Here is a 6246-nt window from a genome sequence, read left to right on the forward strand (position 1 = left end):
GTCAAGATTATAAAATTTCTACTGGCCAAAAGTACTACCAAAATAAAATGAAATTTTAGGGAGAAAACAATCAAAGTTAAAATATCCTTTGAAATATGCAGGTCGTTCTTTTCAAAGAGGAAAAGTACGTGTAGGAGTTTCATAAAAATGATTACATATATATTATTTGATTTGATTTTCCCTAGACCTCAGAAAGGGTAATAGTGCTTTGACGTGGTCACCAGATTGAGAGGTACGGACGTTAAATTTTGTTTGCATACACAGAGTTATCGGATTTAGAGATCCTATCTCTTTGCTAATCACACTTATGAGGGAAATATTACAATGTAAATTAATCGACTTGTAATGGTTGATATATTTTTCCAGTGATCACAGATTTGGTCTTCTCCATCTAGAACTCTTTATCCCTTATATGACGATATCTAGGAAATGAGCAATCAGTAGTTTACTCGGTAAAGACGAAGTCGAACCAAAGAGAAGATAGTTTTAAAGGGTATTTCACTCACAATACCTGTACTTATCCCACAATAAAGAATGCCTCTTTAAAAGGGAACCTTTATACATTGTTGGTGGCATTGCAAATTGGTACAGCCACTATGGAAAACAGTATGGAGGTTTCTCAAAAAATTAAAAATGGATATACCTTTTGACCCAGCAATTGCACTTCTGGGTATTTATTCAAAGAAAACCAAAACAATAATTTGTAAGGGTCTATGCACTCCAATATTCATGGCAGCACAATTTACAATAGCCAAGATGTGGAAGCAACCTAAATGCCCATCAACAGACGATTGGATAAAGAAATTATGGTTTATATATACAATGGAATATTACTCAGCCATTAAAAAACAACAACAACAACATGAAATCCTACCATTTGCAACAACATGGATGGACCTAGAGGTTATTATGCTGAGTGAAATGTCAGACAGAGAAAAATAAATACCATATGATTTCACTTATATGTGGTATCTAAGGAACAAAGAGAACAAACTAATCAAAAACAGACTCACAAATATAGTGGACAATTTGGTGACAGACAGAGAGTGGGAGTTAAGGGGCTGGGAGAATGGGATGAAGGGTCAAAGAAGTACAAATTAGTAGCTGATAGTTGGGCACAGGGATGGATTGGGAGCACAGCATAGGGAATGCAGTTAGCATTAATATCATGGCTAGGCGGAAGGTCAGGGGAGGGAGGGAGCAATTGGGGGGATTGTTTTGTGAACTATATAGATGTCTGACCAATGTACTGTATACTTGGAACTAATTTAAATAAATAATTTTTTTAAAAAAAGTATGCCTCTTTAGCAAACAATATTCTTATCTATTTGACTCAAAGTCATTCTTCCCTGGACAGTGCTAGGTAGACCCTGCTAAATCTTGATCTTTGGATGGTCAGTTCATTATACTTCAAGATCAAACACTTTAGGTGAACATGTTCCTTTTACAAAACAAAAAAAGTCTTAGTCTCAGTCCTTGGGAAGCTTATGGGCAATTTAGACAAGTAATTGGACTTATTATAAGATTGCATGTTAAATATTACAATCAGGACCAGACAGAAATATGGCGTGCCTTGGAGAAAGCTAATTTGATATTTGGTTCCCCTTTAAACTGATATTCTTGAAGTATCTGTTCCACTTGTCTTTTGGCGAAAGACCACAATTTTGCACAGACTACCCCACCACAAGCGCAGTTCAGGGAAGGATGGAGAAGGACCTCTGCTGGCAGAGGATACCCTCTCCTATGTTGTCCCAAGCAGCTCAGCTCTAACTACAGACATTCACAGAGATCAAGAATATAGAAGAGTATGAGATTTCGTGATGAATACAGTGGGGAAGAGATGGTTTTGTAGCCTAACTCATTGAATAATTAATTTTCACTTTAATTTTCCATCACATCTTAAAATAAATATTCTCCAAATCTTCTCTTCAAAGAAGAGAAAGTAAAATGACTCTGTTACTAATGAAAGCATCTGGGGGATTTGGAGAACTTGACCTCCAAACAAATGTATTTCTATTTCTCCCCTAACTTCCAAATCGGTCTTGCTCGTCCTTCTTTTTGCTTTTCCTTATTATGTTCTACTTCCTAAAACGACTTCCTAAATCCTGCCCATCTATTTGTCAACATTTTCAAGTTGTCTTCATTTCATTGTTCCCTGAGCAGTCACCATTCCTGTTATTTAGCTTTAATATTCACATGCTGTTTCCAACTCTCCTTTACTTAACTTACTAAAATCCTAGCTTGCTTTCTTATAAATATTTATCATTTTTAACTTAATGATAAATTTTCTTAGAAGTTCAAATTCTTTGATACTTGTGAAGGTGTCAGTATATTATTGTCTAAAAAATAAATTCTTAGTTAATTGACATCTTGGTATGCTCCATTCTGATAACTAACAACAAAATAGACCCCACAATAAATCATTAAGTTTTAAGCTTGTTGGGCAGCCTTCTTTAGGTAAGGGAATAGTTTAATTTACAATCACTTTCTAAGGTATGAAATATTAGAGGATATTTTAGATTCTCTTTGGATACCATTTTTGTTCAATATTCGCTCCCAATTTGTTTGTTCATTGTTTTACAGAATAAGGTATCATAGGAAATGATTTACCATAAAAAAGAGTTGTTTTACCTTTGGGGTTATCAGGACAAATTATAGAAGTCTGACAGTGTCTGAAAGAGTCCCATGAAATTTATGCTCTAATGGAAATGGAACAGTGCTGTGTCCCCATCCCTGGTCTGTGTCACAGTGCTGGCCGTGCCTACATATTGTCATTTCCACTTATAACACACAACTGAAGAATTAGACGTTTGCTTAACTCTTAGGAAACTTAGGTTTACAATGTAATAGATACTGTTCTTATAGTGACAGTGAGCACCTTTTTCATCTGTGTGGGCCTCTGTTTCTCAGTCTACAAAATTGATATCTACCTATTACGAGGATCAAATAAAATAGTGTAAGTGATTTTAAAAATGATATATCACATTATTCTTATGGGTGCCGTTACTTTTACTGTCTTAAATTTTGAAAGAACTTCTCTTAGAACGGTGGTCTCTTTAGAATTAGTTTCCTTTTTGGAGAATGATTTTAATGTATTCAAGAATAATCTCTACAATCCTATATTAGGTCGATTTCTGATATGATTGCTAGTTATTGACACTGGGATAGAACTGGGAGAATATGATTTTAAATGCACACTTTTGGGGGTTTTTTTGCAGTTACTGAAAGGTATGTTTCTCATAATGTCAACATGTGGAATGACCTGGACCTACATTGCTTGTTCAGGACTTGGAATGAGAAAGATTCAATAAGCTGTCAAAGGTAGTACGAGTTATTTAAATAAAAATGTGTGCACTGAGATCACTTTGATAATTTGTTTGCATTGCAGATGTCTCTATAAGGAACACAAATTTTTCTCTGCCACGAATTATGACAGTCATTTTCGCAGAATATTGCTTTATTTACTCTGTTACTGTGGATTTTCAACGATACTTCTGTGAAATGAATTTAATGCTACATAACAATTCTAAGTGCCAAAATCTTAAAGTTTCAATTTTTTTTTTTAATAGTAGGATTACGGTGATAGATACTGCCTTGGAGAGAAAGCGTTGAGCTTTACTTGAATACCCAAATTCAGTCTTTTTAATAGGAGCTATTTTGCTCTTGTCCTTTCATTCAAATGGTCACTATATTATGTTCCTGACACTTTCTTATTCCTTAGCTAGAAGCAGTATATAAATTGTTGTCAAGATTTTTAACTGAATGGTATTGTTTCAGTCACCTATTACTGTGTAACAAACTACCACACTTAGTGTCTTAAAGCAGTCACCACTTGCTGCCGACCCTGTGGATTAGGGGTTCAGGCAGAACTCAGTGAAAATGGCTTATCTTTGTGCCACACGTTGTCAGCTGGGACAACATGACTGGAGCTGGAGAATTCAGAACAGCTTCACACCCAAGTCTGGGCCTTGGTGCTGGCTGTTATCTGTGGTGCCTCCATTCTCTTTTGTGTGTCTTCTCTCTTCACATGGTCTCCCGTCCTCCTGGGCCTTGCTCCTCATGTGGCCTCTTTCCAGTAGGATAGCCTTTACTTAGTTAAGTTGCTAGGTTCCAAAAACAGAAGTGGGAGCTACAAGGCTGCTTAAGGAACAGGCTCAAAAATCCCCTAACATCATTCTGACTATATTCTATTGGTCAAAGCAAGCCACAAGGACGGTTAGATTGAAGGAAAATACATCCGGAGAAGTGGCAAATTCACAGAGCAAAGGAGGTGGGACACAGGGAGGCATGATTTATTGGGGATTGTTTGAAACAATCTATCACAGTTATATTAAATGGGCTTTTCAAGAGGAACACTTAAATTAAGAAGACATGGCTTCTTGGCTGCGATTTGAAAATTTTCACACCAAGATGAAATAATGTTGAAAATAATAATTTCTGAACCTAATGGTAGTTTGGCTATTTGGTCTTTGTTCCTTAGACAAAGTTTCTTCTTTACTTTAGTGAGAACTTGTTATTTGTACATTCAGAAAATATATCATACATGCCTTTTAATAGCTTGCTTAAAAAATTTAACAAGGTTGTGGATATCTTGTATGTCAATAAATAGATAAAATTTTAAGTGGTCACATAGCAATTTATATGAATATACAATAATATATTTAATCCCTTTCCTATTGATAAATATTTATTGATAGTTTTTGCTATTTTAAGCAACACCGTGATGAGAATTTTTAGGTACTCTTTTTTAAGATATTTATAATGAATTCCTAGAAGTGTAATTCTAAGATAAAGGATATGAACTTTTAAATATTTGATGCTGTCCTTCAGAAAAGAAGTTGTTCCACTGTCTTCTGGTTTCTATGGTTTTGATGAGAAACTGCAGTCATTCAGATCATCATTCTCCTGTATGTAATGTGTCTTTTTTTTTCCCGCTAGCTGTTTCCAAGGTTTTTTTCTATATCATTTATTTCTAGCAGGTTATAGTATGTCTAGCCATAGCTTTCTTGAACTTATCCTGTTTTTAATTTGTTAAACTTCTTAAATCTATAAATTCATGTCTTTCACCAAACATAGGAAGGTTTGGCCATCATTCCTTCAAGTTTTTTTTTTTCCTATCTCCCTCTTCTCTCTTCAGGACTCAATTACATATATGTTAGACGTTTTCATGATGTCACATAGGCTCTTGAGGCTCTGTTTTTGTTCTGTTTTGTTTTACAATATTTTTTCCCTGTGCTCTTCACATTAGATAATTTTGATTGATCTATGGTCAAGTTTACTGACATTTTCCTTTTTCATCTCCATTTTTTTAAGAGTTCATCCAGTGATTTTCTTGCATCAGTTACTGTATTTTTCAATTCTAAATCTTTCATTTTGTTCTTCTCACTCTTTTTATTTCTCTGCTGAGATTTCCCATATTTTGAGGGACAGTCTACAAGATAACTGACATGTACTATTCAAAAATACCAAGGTCATGGAAGACACAAAAGACTATGGAACTGTTGAAGGACAGATTGAAGGACATTAAAAAGATGTGACAACTAAATGCAATCTATGACCCTAGATTGGATCTTGGACCAGACATTACTTTTCTTTTACTAAAAAGAATGAAAGTCCTCGTTAACAGAAAATTCATACTAAAGTTTTTAGAAGTACGGAGGCAGCATATCTATAAGTTACCCTGAAATGCTTCAGAAAAAGAGAGGTAGCAATAGAACAATTGGATAAATATATCTGCCTTTTGGGGATGTGAGGACCACATGGGATAGTGCCTATTAAGCACTACAATCATTTACTTTCACCCAAAATGTGGCCCTTCATAAGAAGAGTGTAAAATAATTTATTCCATAAAGTATTAAAATTTCACTTTAACTTATTCTGAACAGATTGACTTTTTAACCAAATTCTGCTCTGCTGTATTCCAGCCAAAGGGTATATTTATTGAGGTGCCCAAAGATCTTTGCTAAATGGTTACCGTACTTGAAAGTAAGTTCTGTATGTGAGCTTTAATCTAGAAATTCACAATGTTTAAGTAGAGGCTCTTTTATTCAGGTGGAAAAAACCAAGAATTTGACATTTGCAGGCCAGTTTGAGGTTTGACTAAACAAGTAGACTCACTTTGCCTTTCACCAAATAAAATTAGTATTTGGCAACCAGATTCAGGGTAATTGACTCTGAAGCCATTGTCAGTTTGGGTATTGTCTACATAAATTCTTATAGTTCAGGGAACAGAAAACCCCTATTCTT

The sequence above is a fragment of the Pteropus medius genome, unplaced genomic scaffold (assembly GCF_902729225.1).
Source record: "Pteropus medius unplaced genomic scaffold, Ma_sr-lr_union100, whole genome shotgun sequence".
Lineage (NCBI taxonomy): Eukaryota > Metazoa > Chordata > Mammalia > Chiroptera > Pteropodidae > Pteropus > Pteropus medius.